A 16,729-nucleotide genomic window follows, 5' to 3' on the forward strand; every position below is an offset into this window, starting at 1 on the left:
TGTTTTCGGGTTCTAATTTCCACTTGTTCCCCTAAAACACATATACTTTGCCCTGAAAACTATCCACTGAACTCAAGCCCCTATGGTTTCATTCAAGACAGAGGCAACTAATCAGAGGTTGCCTCACCTGTGCTCTTGGTAGGTTATAAATCGCCTGATAGTTTTGGCCTAAGCTTTTCGCCAAGCTTAATTAATTTTTTTTAGAAACTAAGGATTTCTGGGTTCACTTGGTGGTGTCCCATACCAATTGAAGAGAAACTTTTTGCAGCTCAAAAATGAATTCAGCTTTGGTCTGCTTAGGCTATAACTATTTTTTATTATCGGATAACTTAGGGATTAGAGTGCTCGGTTGCAGTAGCAGAAGATCTTGGATCAAATCTCATTGGTGGCAGAGGGATTGCACCATGAGTTGATGTCGGATATTAGTGGACTTAGCTGCGAATGAATACCATTTCCCTCCTACCGTGTACCGGAGACTTTTAGTGTCTTGAATGAAGTTCTCAAAGACACTTCAATTATAATTGTAATGTAATTGTTATTATTATAAGGTGCTTGCGGATTAATATAAAGGAGCGAATAATATGCAAGGATCATTGCGGACTCAGGAATACTGAATTCTTAGACCAGAAAAAATTATCCATTGAACTTTCGTAAGGTCAATTTAATTGCAGCATCAGTACTCATGTGGTTTAGAGTACCGCACCAGTCCTTGGATGTCCTTTTATGAAAGTAATGGTTACTTCCGATCCACTTTTTTTTGTTCTTTGTTCTTTTTTCCTGATCAACTTCATCCATTATTCTTTCCGCTTATTCAGACAAAATTAAATCAAAAGTTGCTTCATGATAGTCACTGACAAGTGAAATACAGCTTTCACTTTAGTACTCACGACACGACTCAAAAGTCTATGTGCGTTAGTCTTTAATTGATGCGCTTGATGTTGCATACAACCTCTCATCCTTTTGCCTCATCGAGGACTGGAAAAAAGTCAGTACGAGATAGGAGAAGAACTGAAAGTAACAAGAACCTGTTTGTCATAGTATGGTGGAAATTTATGTTGGTTGGAGATACTAGCGCTAGCCTCTATTGATTTAAAAAAAGGAGCGAAACTTGTTGCCTTTGCGAAGCTAACGACCCCACAATTCTTCGTTGCAGAAAGCTCTACTGAGATATCCTTATCAATGACTTGAAAACTCTTGACAACTCAAGGAGCTACACTCTGTTGAATAACCATTTAGGATTTTCTTAGGCGTCCTAGAGGCTCAGTAAGGACAGCACCCTTTGGATTTCAGATCCTCGTCGAAATAATTCTAACCGCTACAAAACTTTTACGTCTCCATTAGTGCTAGGCATAGTTCATTGTTTTTTGTAGTCGATCAATACTCAACGCCGCCAGGACAAACAACCAATTTTGGATTAAAATGTTTGTTGGTGCGTTGGTCACAAAGAACGCCAATTATGGAGAGCCACTTCGTTCAAGTTGCACCATTAGCTGATAATTTGCTAGTAATTCTTTTCCTTTCATTATCGAAATTTAGCTCCGACCACCAAGCAATGCTTATTTACATGAAAATAGGCCAAATGTACAGATTCAATTAACCCCTGTTTGTGAAAGACGGCAAGTTTTGTCTGTCATGATCTTTCGGAGTCAATATATACTCATAGAATAGCTAATGAGTACATTGCTTAGAGTTATTAACAAACAACTAATTAATCTTTCCGGTACCCATCGTGAGTCCATGTAAGATTCCTCACGTTGTGGTATGTGCGCGTATCATCTCAAAGGTACCTTCGATTCAAAGCTGCAAAGGGGGAGAGATTCATACTGCTACAGATGGCGCGATTGAAATGTACTTGAAAGTTCCTCCGATATACATGAATGCGCTCAAAATTAGGGCGACGAACAACTTTTATCCCATATTTATTTGCAGATCGGATTTTTTTCAGTAATGTGAAAAAACGCAGTAGATTTCCTTGTATCTATGATTCTAACGGAGATACCATTCTTTAAAGTTTTTCGAAAGATTCTTCCACTTTCCGGCCAATTTTCCAGCATCTATACCCCTGGTTCAAGTAAAACACCGGAGCTAGAATAAAATTGTATAAGCTCGTAAAGACCATCTATTAAAAGCCATTTCCGTCTCTTTTTCTCTGGCCCACCCAGCTTAAACTTATATACAATATTATTTCGTGGGATGGACTTCCTATTAAATAATCATAGCTCTGGCTTTTCTAGCTTGCGTTATTCTTGAAAAATTCGTTTTGTATTTTTATACTTGCAAAGGTACCGACAAACCTTGGGATATCTCCCCAAACTTTGCTTTCAACGCTTTGTTCAAACTCCCTCTCTCAGACTCAAATCTGAACCAATGTTTATCTACGGCACTTTGGAAACCATTCAATTAAAAGCACGACTGATACTGTTGGTAACAGACTTTGTATTCAGTGAAGAGCTCTTTAATGTAGTTGATTAGTTTGCATCGGCTCCTGGTCAAAACTAGATTGGCCTGGTTCATCTAGGAGTTCAAAGTTCTGCCTTTATTATACCTGTATACTCAACATCTTCCCCATGTATTCTGGTATCAACCGAGGCCATGTTATCTACGAAGGTGACGATCATGACCCTTCTGAAGAGTTACTTAATTATCTTTTCATCATATTCCACAGAAGAAAACCTAGTACCCTGAAGCTTGTGATATATCTCAGACTCAAGGGGTACTATAAAGGAAGGTTTTCTTCGAAAGGTATGGTAATTAACAACCAGCTTCGTTAAGTACTGAAAGATGTTTCAATGAACGCGTTTTCATTTGTATACCATTTCCGGAACTCAATGCTGTTTTCAAGATTAACACGATAAAAAAACTTCACATATCAGAACCGACTGTTTCCAAGGCCAAAACTACACTTATTGCATTCTTCTTTTGCATTCTTCTTTTGTATAGTGACTTGGAGTAAACTTGTGCTAACATTCGGATAACCAATTGCCGTTTTCATAAATGGGTAAAAAACTATTATGAATGACATTTCCAACTTTTTATGTATTGCATGCAGTTGGCAGACAGGACAATATTATGTTTGGTTTCCTGGTTGTTAATTTGGCTTAAGCAACAGTATTAATTTCAGTTCTTCCTAACGAGCAGAAAATATACCTTCTTTCAGGCGCAACTCAAAGATATCCGTGAATATTTGGAGTCTACCCTATGCGGACCTTCGCTGCCACCGCCTGCCGTTGGTTGAAAAATTATTGTAGGCTCCTCCATATGCCCTGTTTCCAGCTGCCTCTCCTGATCCTTCCACTAACTCATTGGTAGAGCCAGCACTTTAATATCACGATTTCACTAGTAGTTAGAAGCCTTGAGGGGAAGAAGAGGGCTACTAGGAATGGTTTCAGGAAACACGATATGCTGACTCCAAGAAGCCAAGCTTTGCCTTTTTTGAGTGTAGTACATATTACAAAAGAGTGGTTATACCGTTAATAAAATGTGAAGAACTAAACTGTAAAACACAAAACACCTCCCGCAATCCTGTGTACTATCTGAACCCATCGGATAGTGTACCATCGGGGATAACTGACTGTATTCGAGCGGAGCTTCACTCAGCTCTGGTCCCCTCAGTGAGTAAGCTGGATCTAAACCATGCTACGGGCTGAGGCCATGGTACGCAAACCCCATACTCGTCCAAATCAAATAACTGAAAAAATCAGAAATACAATGAAGAAGAAGAACAACAGCAAAGAAGCTGGATCCCATACCTTCCACAAACTGTGAATCAAATGGAGGCACGTCTCCACAAATACGGAAAAGTTGGGAAGTCTGGGAGCCAAACTAAGTTCAAAATTGAGCTACTATGAAGACAATAATTAAGTAGTTTAATAATTAGAAACCAGCGACTAGGAAAAGTACGTCTGAGGTTAGTACATCAGATGCTTGAAACCGAAACCAAATGGGTCTGAACGAAATATAGCGAACACCAGAGGGCTTATGATACTCTACAACACCGGATTTGAAGAAGAATGGAGCAGTAGAGGTCAGTCCACAACAGGGGAATGTTCCAAGAAGCTGGGAGGCCTGGCGTTAACTATTCTACCGCGGTAAGGAGTCATTTTACTAGCCATTCTACCTAAATCATTTCCGAAGCAAATAGTCCTCATCGGCGAGCAAATGTTCTAGAGAGGAAGTGCAAGGCTTATATTCACCGGCAGACACTTTTGACCAGGCTTTAAACGATGAAGTACACGGCGGAATGGTTCGTGGCCATTGCTCCCAAATTGCTAGATTGAAGTTGGCTGGTTCATTCGTTCTGTGCCTATTTGTATGCTGTTGCGAAGTTCAGTGTCTATATGGTCTCATATACCTGGAAAATTTTGAAAGATTTCGGAAAGGATGCATGAAAAATTGAAACTATCTGATCATCTTGTGACGAAAATGCAAGGAGTAGTAGACATCGTTTACATTGAAGCCTTTCAGAGCTTCAATGGATAGCGGTTCCTACCATCATACCCGGGAAGAGGCCATTATTTTACTGATCTACAAAAACTACTGAGGCCGAGGTCCATCTGCGCAGTCAAAAACCAGTGAGTGTGCATTGAATCCTTCCCCTATACATGCTTATTACATAGAAGCTTCTTACCTAAGACGTCTCTAAGGTATTTTACCTCTTTAGGAAATTGGGGAACTACTCCCTTCATTTTTTCAGAGCAAATGTTTTCCACTTTCCGTTTATTTAGACAATAGTTTCATTGAATTTTATGTGAATTTACTGGGAACCCATGTCTATAGTAGGCGTCAATCAAATTAAGGACCTGTTCTATATACCTGGGCATCTAGATTTTGATCTACGGCCAATCTACAGCATAATAACGATCAACGAACTGCACAGAAGTGACAGTAACATACCCTTTCCGGAGCCTTCCGTTTCTCCAGTAGTCAAAAAGCGATCAACACTTGCTTCAGCCCATACTGGTCAGGCTCTTTAATGGCATAACATAAATCCACTTCCAGTTCCAGTTATATCATTGACATTCTGCTCTCTGACAACATTGCAGAATTTTTGGAAAGGCACGCAATCAAGAGCCTTGCAGTCTCCATCGCTTACTTGTCTTTCAAAAATGCCTTCTCAATGTTGAAACCAGCACTCTCTACGCCTTCTCAGGCCTTCGCTATGTCAGTTTCTTCAGACATATTGATGGTAGATTAATTAGTCGAAAGTTCTGTGGATTTGAATAGCCATCCTTTTTAGGCTTTGGTATCAAAAGCACTTTAACTGTTTGCCAGGAAGTCTTCTTCTTCTTCTTTTTCTTCAGCCTTTGTCGCGTTCACAAGTGGGGTCGGCTCGTCGTGATCGGCTTCGCCATTTGGCTCTATCGAATACCTGATCTGGGTGCAATCTCGAGGCTTTCAAATCCCCATCCAGCGTATCAAGCCACCGTTGCTTAGGTCTGCCTTTTGGTCGTTTACCATCGACTTCGATGTTCAGACCAATCTTTGCAAGTGAATTCTCTCGAAGACGCCTCTCTCGCAACTTTTCCAAGATCGGTGCAACCCCATAACCATCGCGGATATCCTCATTTCGGATGTGGTCTAAATGTGTGACGCCACTAGTCCAACGTAGCATCTTCGTCTCCATTACCGCAAAATGCAGTTCATTGTCTTTTATGGTCGGCCAACACTCAGAACAATAGAGAGCGACTGGACGGACGACATTGCGGTAAATTTTAGATTTGAGACGTTCGTTGATACGTCGATCACAAAGGACATTTTTGAACAAGTTGCTCGAGATCATTTTTGCTCAGATGCTAGGAAAACATCATCTGCATAAAGCAGTGTGTAGGGCGCTGGACGTTGGATATTCCGTGTGACGGTGTCCATAACAAGGACAAAGAGGAGTGGTGAGAGGGCACTTCCTTGATGAACTCGAACAGAGACACGAAGCGATTTTGATACACCCGCCATACTTCGAACTTTACTTTTCGGATCGTGGTAGAGCAATTGAACCCAGCGCACGAGTTCTTCTGGCACGAAGTGTTGTCGTAAAGCATACCAGATGAGTTCGTGTGGTACACGGTCAAACGCTTTCTCTAGATCCAGAAAGGCAACGTAAAGAGGGCGATGCTTCTCACGGTGTTTCTCCATGAGTAACCGCGCAGCGTGTATTGCGTCAGTAGTTCCGCAGTTCTTGACAAATCCGGCTTGATTCACGGTTATTTCAACGATTTCGCGAATACGGTTGTCAAGAATGCATTCAAAAATCTTCATGGTATGGGAAAGTAACCGGATCGGACGGTAATTTGAACATTCTGCTGGGCTACCTTTCTTTTTCCATATTGGAACAGTGGTACTTTCTTGCCAGTCAGATGGTGTTCTTCCTTCCTGAATAATCCGATTAAAGAATTCACTAAGCCACAGTGTTGGGTCCCAGCTCTTCGCTTTCCAGAGCTCAGATGCGATGTCGTCAGATCCTGTTGCTTTCCCTGATTTCATTTGTTTTATTGCCTCCTCGGCTTCAGTTGCGCTGACTGGTGGAACTGCTCCAAATGTCGGCAATGATTGTAGAAGTGGAGGATGAGCAAATTCTTCAGTTGAAATCTGCTCGAAATATTCTCACTATCTATCCGTTGCAGCTCGACGGTTGGTAAGCAAAGTACCGTTCTTGTCATTAACACAACAGAAGTGTTCGATATCCTGTGTGCGTTCATCACGGCTTTTAGCAAGTCGATACAGATCTCTCTCGCCATCCCGAGTGTCCAGTTTATCGTAAGGATTTTTCAAATGGTTCGCTCGGGTGACAGCGACTGCTTTCTTTGCTTCCCGGTTGGCATTCTTATAAATTTGCCAATTAGCAGGCGTTTTATCGTCGAAAAATTTGTGGTAGAGGCGTTTCTTTCCACGGACCTTCATATATTACTGAGTCATTTAAAGAGTCATTTATAGTTCTCTTGCGAAGAAAATAAATATGGACATAAACGATGGCTTTGTTAGGCTGGCATCTTATCATTTGGTTGCGAAAGTGAGCAAGTTTAATTTTTATAATGTAAATCATTGTATAAATCTACTTCGAATATCTCCTTTCAAGTCAAGTCTCTTTGGAGTCCGCTCATGTGAGAAATACTAAATTTAACTTTTGGGTACCCAAAAAGTGACCGGAAAGTATCGACCTGAAAATTATATGCGAAAGCGAACTGGGTTCAAATTACGTAAGCTCAGCAGTAACTCCACTTTAGACCGAATTTGTGTGTTCCGTATCAAATACAAAGCAGTTCATTAGAGTAGTCGAGCTGAAATTGAGTATCTGGTGCACATATCCAATGAACAATCGCTTCTAAATACACGTGGAAGCTGAATTCCACTGAAAAATGGGACCGACATAGAATATAAAATAACTGAGTAACTCCTCATATTATTTTCTCAGCACCATCAAAGTTCAGCCATATTGAGTTCCCAAATCAAATTCACTCAATATCATTGTTGAAATGACAAACGATTTTTCTGGGCCAGGACTCGTTTGTTCTACCCCGAAAAATTCAAGTGAACCGAACAACCGATACCTAACTTCCGATAAAGCGTTTTCGACCCCATCCCGCCAGCCAGGGAGTACAAAGCGAAAGCCGAATATCATCACTATGGGAAACTGCAATGCAGGCTTCATGCGGCCATAAATTTGACCCGTTTTTACTTACTTGACGTTGGGGAAACATAAAAAATTAAGTCAAGAGTGTTAAAGGTGATAAATAAAACAGCTCTTGATAGCTGCAGATGGATTGAGTGGAATTATGGGAATTGTAATGGTGGCGGCGGGCAGAGGTCGGCCAAATGTGCTTATGTGGAGAGCCAGGGCTGTTAAAAAATTTGATCAGCTTAACCTCTACATGAGTTTTCTAAGTGGAAGGGATGTATAGTCTGTTGATATGCATATTGGAGTAGGGTAAAAATAATACCCTAATGGCAGGGGCCGAGTGCGGCCTCAAGTTGATGGAATATTATTATGTGCGTTTAATGTACATACAACCATAAATTCGGATATGAATCGTATGCAAACGGGGTCGTCGGAGGTTGGATTTTATGAATTTTATGAACTGGAAATTCACTTGTTTAAAGCGTATACTCGTTACTACAATATTGACAGCCAGTTTAGATATCGAATAAAACAATTTCCAAATCATGTGCGATAAAAATAGGCTGAAACTTTTATCTAACTTATTTGCTGACCTATTCACACGGTATCTTTTTTTTCTATGCGGAAAAATCTACTTAAAAGTGTCTAACAAGCAGATTTCTAGTACAGTTTTCCAAAATAAAGCATTCGTGGACAACGTAACGTAACGTATTATAGGGCTTCGGGAGGACCACGATATCTAAGGCAAACGAATCTGTGCAGAAACATATTATAACTACCAGGTTGATTTAAGAATTGTGTCAGGTAGAAGGTTACTTTGTAGTACTGTCACTTATTCCATTGAGTATGATATCAATATCTAGCGATCGTTTTCCAATGATTTCTACTAGCGCTTTTGGGTATTAGTTCTAGGGGAGTTAGTTCCCCTTTTCATATACGAATAACTTACACCACTTACCAGTTACTCGATTGCTGAGGTTGCCCTGGAAGTGCTGCATACCCTTAGGGACATCAAGTGATAGGTCATACTAAACTTCCTTCTATTGCCCTCACAAGTCAATACAGACAAATAGCTTCCTATGGCAAAAATAGACGACATATATTTACGTCTATAGCTGCTATGCTCCTCCAAACCTGCCATTCGTTGAATTTGAGGACATGTTGGACAGATTGTCTTAGTTAATGTAACCTCAATGCATGGGCCACGGAATAGGGGATGCAGGAGGGGTTTGCGTCTTGGAGGCCTTTGCACAGTTAGGCATAATTTCGGCTAACAGTGGTCAGGTTAATGTTTACCGGAAAGGAAAGTCCGGTACGGTTATGAAGCTGTCATTTGTTAGTTCTTCATTTTCGCGCGATATGTCCTGAAACGTCAGTGAACACTACATGCATAATGATCACCAGGCAACATGAAAGCAATTGACGAGCAAATATTTATATTATATTTATATTTGGTTGGACCATAACATTATACCAGGGGCACCCTTGTAGAGTGCTTTCCATATCACGACGAAGTGCATCGCGACTCATTGATGCTTAAACGTTGTAATTTACCCAGTAGAATGCCTAACTGCTGGTGAAACTGTTAACTGGCGCATCAGCTATGCGGCGAAACCATTTTTCCACATTTCTTGCACTTTTCTGACTTGCAACTGTCACCAGTACAAACTACTGCGATGTTACCAAACTCAAGGCATTTGAAATGCCGCCCAAGGGATGTCTGCTTTCTGAGCCCGCCAAAGGCTTCTTCTAGCGTTAAATCGATTGTTGCAGTTTTCGGGTCACCATGAGCTGTTCTGAGCGGTTATAGGCAATCAAACCGCAAACCGCTCTTTCAGCCTAAACGGACTGCATTATTTTCCCAGACCTTAGTGGTTCTCCTTCTTTTGTCATAACTTCGACAATGTCCCTATACTGTACGACCACCTACTGTCTTTCAAACTTTACATGAGTCCATTTCTTAAGGAATTTCCCCACCTTTCAGAAGAATTTACTTCAAAAGGTACAAATTACGAGTGGGTACGGAGAGTTTCTTCTCAGCGAAGTCATTCAGACAAATTTCGAAAACAAGGAATAGTGTGACATTAGAAAAATAAAAGCCTGTTGATGTGGCGTATTGTCTTATGTTGAATATCCTTTTTTTGGGGGATAGGGTAAGTGAATGAGTTTACCAGCAGTGCTGCACTCCTGCACCGGTTCGTGGCCGAACTACTAACTAAATACCTCCCTGTCATAAGAGCCTGAAGTCTATTGACGCATTTGTATGTAGTTCTTTCGATTTCCTGACTTACAGAGCTATCAAATCAGGGAATTCCTCTCACCAAGGGAGGGGGAGAAAAAGAAATTAGTTCAGGGAACTCCTTGCAATCCTGTCTCTCCACAGGTCGATCTCAATCTTCTTCGCGACAAGAAGAACAAGAACGTCGTACACACCACTCCATCCACCACCAAAGAGGGGCTCCCTTGTGTCTGCGAACACTGCTGACGAAAGCCATCCTATCTTTAACAAGAGGAAAAGGTATATTCACTGTCATTCATTGAGACACATACCATCAGGAGATGATGCCTTCCCTCGACTAATTTTGTCAAGACGCTTGGCACTCGGTGAGTATGCTTTGCCGTTCTATATCGGAAACCATCTCTCTTAAATTTTCGCCTTTGCGGCTGTAGTTCCCTAGCAAGAAGAGCAACGGGTCCTCCATCTGTTTATCCATTGTATCAATTTGCCAAATCTGCTTTGCGCCTTTTCAGTAGGACATCCGGTGACAAGTGTCGCAATGTCGTCTGCATAACCCACCAGGCTGCGATTCTTCTGGCATGTCGAGTCCTAGCAGACTATCGTGTCCCTCAACAGGCCTTACGAAATTGAATGTATTTCTGACATCAAGCGTTATGAGAAGCACTATCCATCAAGAGCGGCGGCTGTCTGCCTCAGCCCAATGAACCGCATCCACAACCTGGATAACAGCATCCATCGTGGATCTCTCTACTCTGAACCCAAACTGCTTCAGCGAGTCTACTCCTGATGAACTTTTCGAGTACTTTACCGCGGTGGCCAGTCTACACAGCGGTCGGTATGCAGATGGAAGCTCTGAATCTCCTTTTCCTGCTTCCTTCAAACGACAAGGAAAGATACCCTCCTTCAGGCAAGCGTTGAACACCTCGAGAAGCAAATCTAGCCGTTAAAGGAATGGTGCACCTGGCGCCTCTTTATTTTTCATGATGAGAACTGCTTCTTCGACCTCTTGAATTCTCAAAATGGGGCTTTCTACATTATTGAGAGTAGGGAATGACTGGAAATAATATCCGTACGATGGAGTCTAGCTGGTCGGTTACTTAGTATGCAGGGGATTTTCCGGGCAACAAGTTTATATTCAAGTCCTCACGGGTCCTCATTTGTCTCGTTGACTATGTTTTGCAGCCGCGAGCATTGCTTTTATTTACCCCGCTGCGGAGTATCCTTTTTGTTGATCTATACTCTGCCTTTATAGGACATGCCTCCTTGCGGACATGTGAACGTTGTGAGAACGGCAATTTCGGTCGGCAAGTTCTTCCGTCCACCAGTATATAGTAGGCTTATCACGGTTGGGGCTCCATCAGGGCATGGAACTTTATAGGCTCATCACTGAATTTATAACAGTGTCCTCTGCAACGCTAGCCTTCCAGCGTGAGTGTGCCTGCTCCAAGCACTTCGACGAACTTTCTGGTGTTCACCCTCGCACACGCAAGGGGAGCGTCTGGTTGGTGCATACCGGCAAGTATCCTCAACCACTTCGGACGCGATGTACTTATGGTCACTTATCGAGAAGTCTTCTTGAACTCACCACCCGTCCACCGACAGTGCGGTATTTATTAGCAATAGGTCGACTTTTACCTCCACAGTGAAAGGCGCTAGCAACTCGTGGGCGATTGCCTTATGGGGTATGTTAATTTTTGGATTCCGGATCATCCTAATCGCGTCCTGGCTCTTTCTAAATCCGTCTGAAGACAGGACATTACCAGAAACCCCAAGTGTGCGCATCGTTTTCACCTAACGTGCCACGATTCTTACAGAGGACGCAATTTTCGCTTTCGCTGCAGGTCTTCACTTGGTGACCTACCTAACCGCATCTGTGGCATGTATCCTCATATCGGGTCTCTTGCAAGTTGCTCATGTATGTTCATAATCCAGACACTTATAATGCCTGGACTCCACCGCCCTTTGTTTTCCTTATTGACACTTCTGCTCTATTTTCTTCGAGTTTCATCTTGTAGTGAATTTCAATGAGGACTTCGGCAAATGATTTGTCTTCTGCAACTTAATGAGCAGAGCCGACGGTCTAATCCTTCTTATTTTCGCCGTCTGGTTTTCTATTTCTATTCTCCTTTCCTTTGGACAAGTAGCTTGTTCTTTCTATTTGCTCTTTTTTTCCTTTTTTGGCCCCTGGGAACTACTTGGATAAAGTCTCCTTCATGCATGTCCGCCTCTTTCCGCTTTCTGGCAAGTTTACTTTGTAGTTTGCTACTTCCGATCCATTTGGTGCATATAGTGTTCTCACGGGGAAGTGCAGTTGTTTCTGCTTTTCGAGAATTCCTTCATTTCGATCAGGCCGCTTTTGCCGCCTTGCCGACGATTTTTCTGGTTGAACGTTTCCGACCAGATACGTTCCATTACTGCCGTACATTGACGAGTCTTTCCTCTTCGTCTCTAGCTAGGACGGTCGTCTACACTTCCACTCGATTCATGTCTGAAACCGCCTATTCAGGCCTACCGATTTTGTCTGGACTTCTTTCTGGAACCAGAGTACTGCAGGATATTGGAGTTGCCATCCTCGCATCGGCAGCCGTGTCATTTTGTAATGCTTTGTTTTCTTTTCACATCGGCTGTTTCAATCTTGGATACCGCTTTCGCTAGGCGGTGCACCGAGCTCTTCCCCTTTCCATGATATATCGTAGATTTTTCAGTTATTTTCTCTTTGTTCTTGAAGGGCCCAACGCCAGTTCCCTGAGGCCAGACGTAGGCTTAGCTGATCCCGGAACTCACGGAAGGATCAGTACTCGTTCAGGGCAACACGGTCTAGCAATTCAGACTCAATGCACATTACCTTGCCAGGGTTTTGAAGAGGCTGGCTCCTGATACAGGTCAAAACTAATACTTTGGCGGAGTCAGGCTCACATCACCCCGTCAACGTCGGTCGAGAGCTGTTGACGACTCCGAAGACGCCCAGCGTGCCCTGACGTTTACCAGAGTAGTAGACCAGAAAAACAGGAGAAGAAAGTTTCATTCTAATTGGTCGGGTTTACCATCAAATGGATGGTGGACTCAGAACTTCTTCAAATCTTTAAACAAAATTTAGATTAGCCTCGCCCGGCTTACTAGGTGGTTTTGTGTCATGAACATAATTTATGCTATGAAGAGTCAAGATTCTGGCCTTTGATGTCTGCCGAGGAAGGAATCTTATGAGTCGACGAGACAATGGCGAAGCTCAGATCTCGGAAGTTACCTGGCTGAGAAGGGATGACAGGCGAGATGCGCAACGTCGTTTAGCCAACAGTCTGGAAGACTGTCACGGCTGATGAATTCTTGAAATCATCGGAAAAAAAGGTTTAACTCTCGGTAGCACAGGAGCCTTTGACTGGATAAAAAAATTTCCTGCCGAGCGGCCTGTTCGCCTTTTGAGCTGACAGACCCATTAATGATGCCTTAATTGATTTGAAAACTTTTCCACTCGTTGTGCTACTGGATGTTCTAGTACCTTTTTTAGATTTCTAAAGAACTTTTGAATACCTAAGTTGGTTTGACAACTGTTGAACTAGCTACGTTAACTGCGTTTCTGTTGCAGAAGGCGAGTGTTTTGGTATATCTGACATTGCTTATGCAATGCTTACTGTCGAATAAAATGCGACATGTACCTTGTTAGCTACGTCAGTCTCGGTTGAAAAGCTGACGAAAAGCGCCTCACCCATAGATTTTACACCACCGTCTATGGAATTGTGTGCATCCGAGACTTTGTAGGCGGCGGAGAAACCTGGAGGATTCCTCGTGACACATGAGAGAGCGTCCCGTAACGTCTGTCGTTTTCTCCCTCTGATTGGCGGTTGCATTTATTTAAACTAAACCTGCTGCTGCTGTTATTACGCAAACGCCTGGAAAAATGCAATTTCACACCGAGCGATGCGATTGAGGATATCAACCAAAGCTAACTCGCAAATTCTACGTGTTGGGATTGCATTTCGTCGTACTACTCCGACCGACTATCAAAGGGTGGAAATGCTTTGAACCAACGCATTTTGAATTTCTATCGAAAACCCATTATTGGACAATTAGACACTGTCGCTCTGCTTATTACTCTTTTTAAGGTTTTGTGTGAAACAAACCTTGTTAGAATCGAGACGGTGTCTGTCTTTTTTTTCCCCCCGATGGAAGGTGGAAAGCTTCAAAAGCTACCGCAGACTCCTGCCACACGGTTATGTGGGACTCTTACCCACTAAAACCATCTCCTTCTCCTTCCACTCTCCCGGCGGGACTCCCATTTGGTATTACGTCGCAGGGCTGTATCAGAATTTATGCTGCGCTTTTGTCAACATTCGTGTTCCTCTCGCGTTCATTCTTTCGGATGACTTCCTCCTGCCTAAACTTCTTTCCGATGGCTGTAATCACTTTTTCAACTTCGGTCCATATCCTTTGGGTTTCGAAACTGGGGCAGTAAAAAAAGACGTGTTCTGCGTCCTCTGGAATGTTTGCACACTGTGGGCAATATGGCGAATTATCACGCCCAAATCGATACAGATATGCTCGATAGCCTCCGTGTCCCCTCAAGAATTGAGTTAGGTCGAAACCTACTTCGCCGTGAGGTCGCTCGATCCATTTCCGGATATCCCATATGATAATGTGAGTCCAACGGCCTTTTTCTGACTCGTCCCACTTCTCTTGCCATTTCGCGACAGTTTCAGCTCGTGCGAACTGTCGCCGACGGGCAGGAGATTCTCCGGTGAGGTACGTTCGATCGTAAAGTCGTTGTATTTCTTTCGCCAGAATCTCAATCGGGATCATTCCTGCTATCACGCAAGCTGCTTCATTAGAAATTGTTCTGTAAGCGCAACATGTTCGGAGTACACTTATGCGATACGCAGCTCCAATCTTTTGAAGTAATAAAAACTTGTTGTTTCTTTTTCGTTGGTGTGGATATTTATTTATTCCACACAAGTGCCTCCCGAAATATCGGTATTTGCAAGAATAAATATCCACACCAACGAAAAAGAAACAACAAGTTTTTATTACTTCAATTAATTAATCGTTGGAAACACCGCATAATTTCACTCAGATCCAATCTTTTTCTTATTTATTATATTTTCGACAGTGGGAAGGTTAGCGGTACTCACATTCTGTGGGAAAAGATCCGTTACTATTTCATCAAGCAGAGTAGGGGAAGAGATCGGTGGGGAGCGTTTGCCTTTAACTTTCGATATTACGGTTTTATAGGCGCCACCCCAGGGGTTCGTGTCAGCTACATTACACAATCGCTTAAAGTGTTCGCATTTACTTTTCATGATGGCCACATGTAGTTTCTTCCGAGCGTTTTTATATTCTTCATGTAATTGCTCGTATCCAGATCGGTTTCTATTTCGCTGACTGCGCCTTCTGGCATTGAGGCAGGCCTTGCGGCATTCTCCGATTTTAGAATTCCACCAAGTGTCTGTCTGTCTGTCTGTCTGTCACACCCGATTTTTTCGGAAACGGCTAGACCGATTGTCACGAAAATTGGTGAGATTATGTAATCTGGTGTACCCTTTACATGCAGGAAGTGGCGCCATCTTGTGTTAAGTTTAAGGGGGGGGGGGAATGTGAATGGAGGGTGCAAATTTTTTTTTCACAGAATGTAGCCATGTGGGGTATCAAATGAAAGGTCTCAATTAGTATAATACTTTTCGAAACTGGTTTTTTGATGGGTGAGACATAGGGGAGTGAGGGCTCAAAATATTACCCCCAAAAAGTGTAGCAGGTCTCGTTCTCAGAACCCATCCAATGGAAAAATCTGGAAAAAATCACAGTGGTGCATCTCTACGAAATCTAGGCCTCAAAATATATCCGGTTCCGATACCTGCACAAATAAAGTTAATAATAGTATATTTCCACATTTTAGAAATTTACCCGGCACCCCCCTTATGTTCATCGCGGAAGTACAAAATTTGGCATGCGTAAAATGAAGAGCATAGTGCTTAGTTTGAAGAAAATCCAACTATTATTAACAAAGTTATAGGGGGTGAAACTTCACAATTTTTTGTGAATTTCGTGCACTCTACAACCTACATGACATCATCATCACACATCAATTCGTCAATACCACAACGAAATGAGTTCTTATGGGTTGGGGCACAGAGAATTATTTTGTTTTAGTTTTTTAGTTATTTGTCAACCAGACATGTGTGTATGTAGGTATATAATATATGCGTGCTAATGAACTTTGCGGGTAGTGCCTAATTCAGATAGATATATGAAGTAAATCGGAAATATGGGTACGATCCATTTATATACGTACATATGTACAGTTTTCGGAAATAGGCAGTTTGTTTGTTTAGGATTATGTTGGATTTGTAGCTATATACGGATAGAAAAATGTGCGTTGAAATTTCTTACATAAGATGAACACAACACCTTTATACTCGAAGCGCGAGCTTTCGGTATTCCGACTTGTTTTACGTTTAATATTGTCGTTTGTATCCGCTATATGATAATACACTCGTATAGCTATCGTTTTCGATTGAACTTTCAAGAGAAGTTAAATTATGACTTGATATCTATAGTGGCTTTAAAGAGGAAGCTGCCTTCACAGCTCACAAAAGCCTGTTGCCATCATATCACCGGAAAGGAAAAGAAAGAAAGTGGGTTATCCAATAGGTTAAGAATTTTCATGGAGTTGGCAAAGGGTGAAGTGAATACAGATATAGGTAAGAGTCGAAATTAGAAGGCATAAACCTCCAACCAAAAGTCATGAAAAACCTCTGAAGTTCTTATGAATTACCGTGAAACTGATCGTATTTCCAATCTAAATTTGTTGAGAAGATGAGAGCTGAAGTTACAATTTAAATATTCCGCAAAGGCTAAGCTCGTTGAGCAAAACTTCAAAGCTAACAGACTAA

The sequence above is a fragment of the Hermetia illucens genome, chromosome 4, assembly GCF_905115235.1.
Source record: "Hermetia illucens chromosome 4, iHerIll2.2.curated.20191125, whole genome shotgun sequence".
NCBI lineage: Eukaryota > Metazoa > Arthropoda > Insecta > Diptera > Stratiomyidae > Hermetia > Hermetia illucens.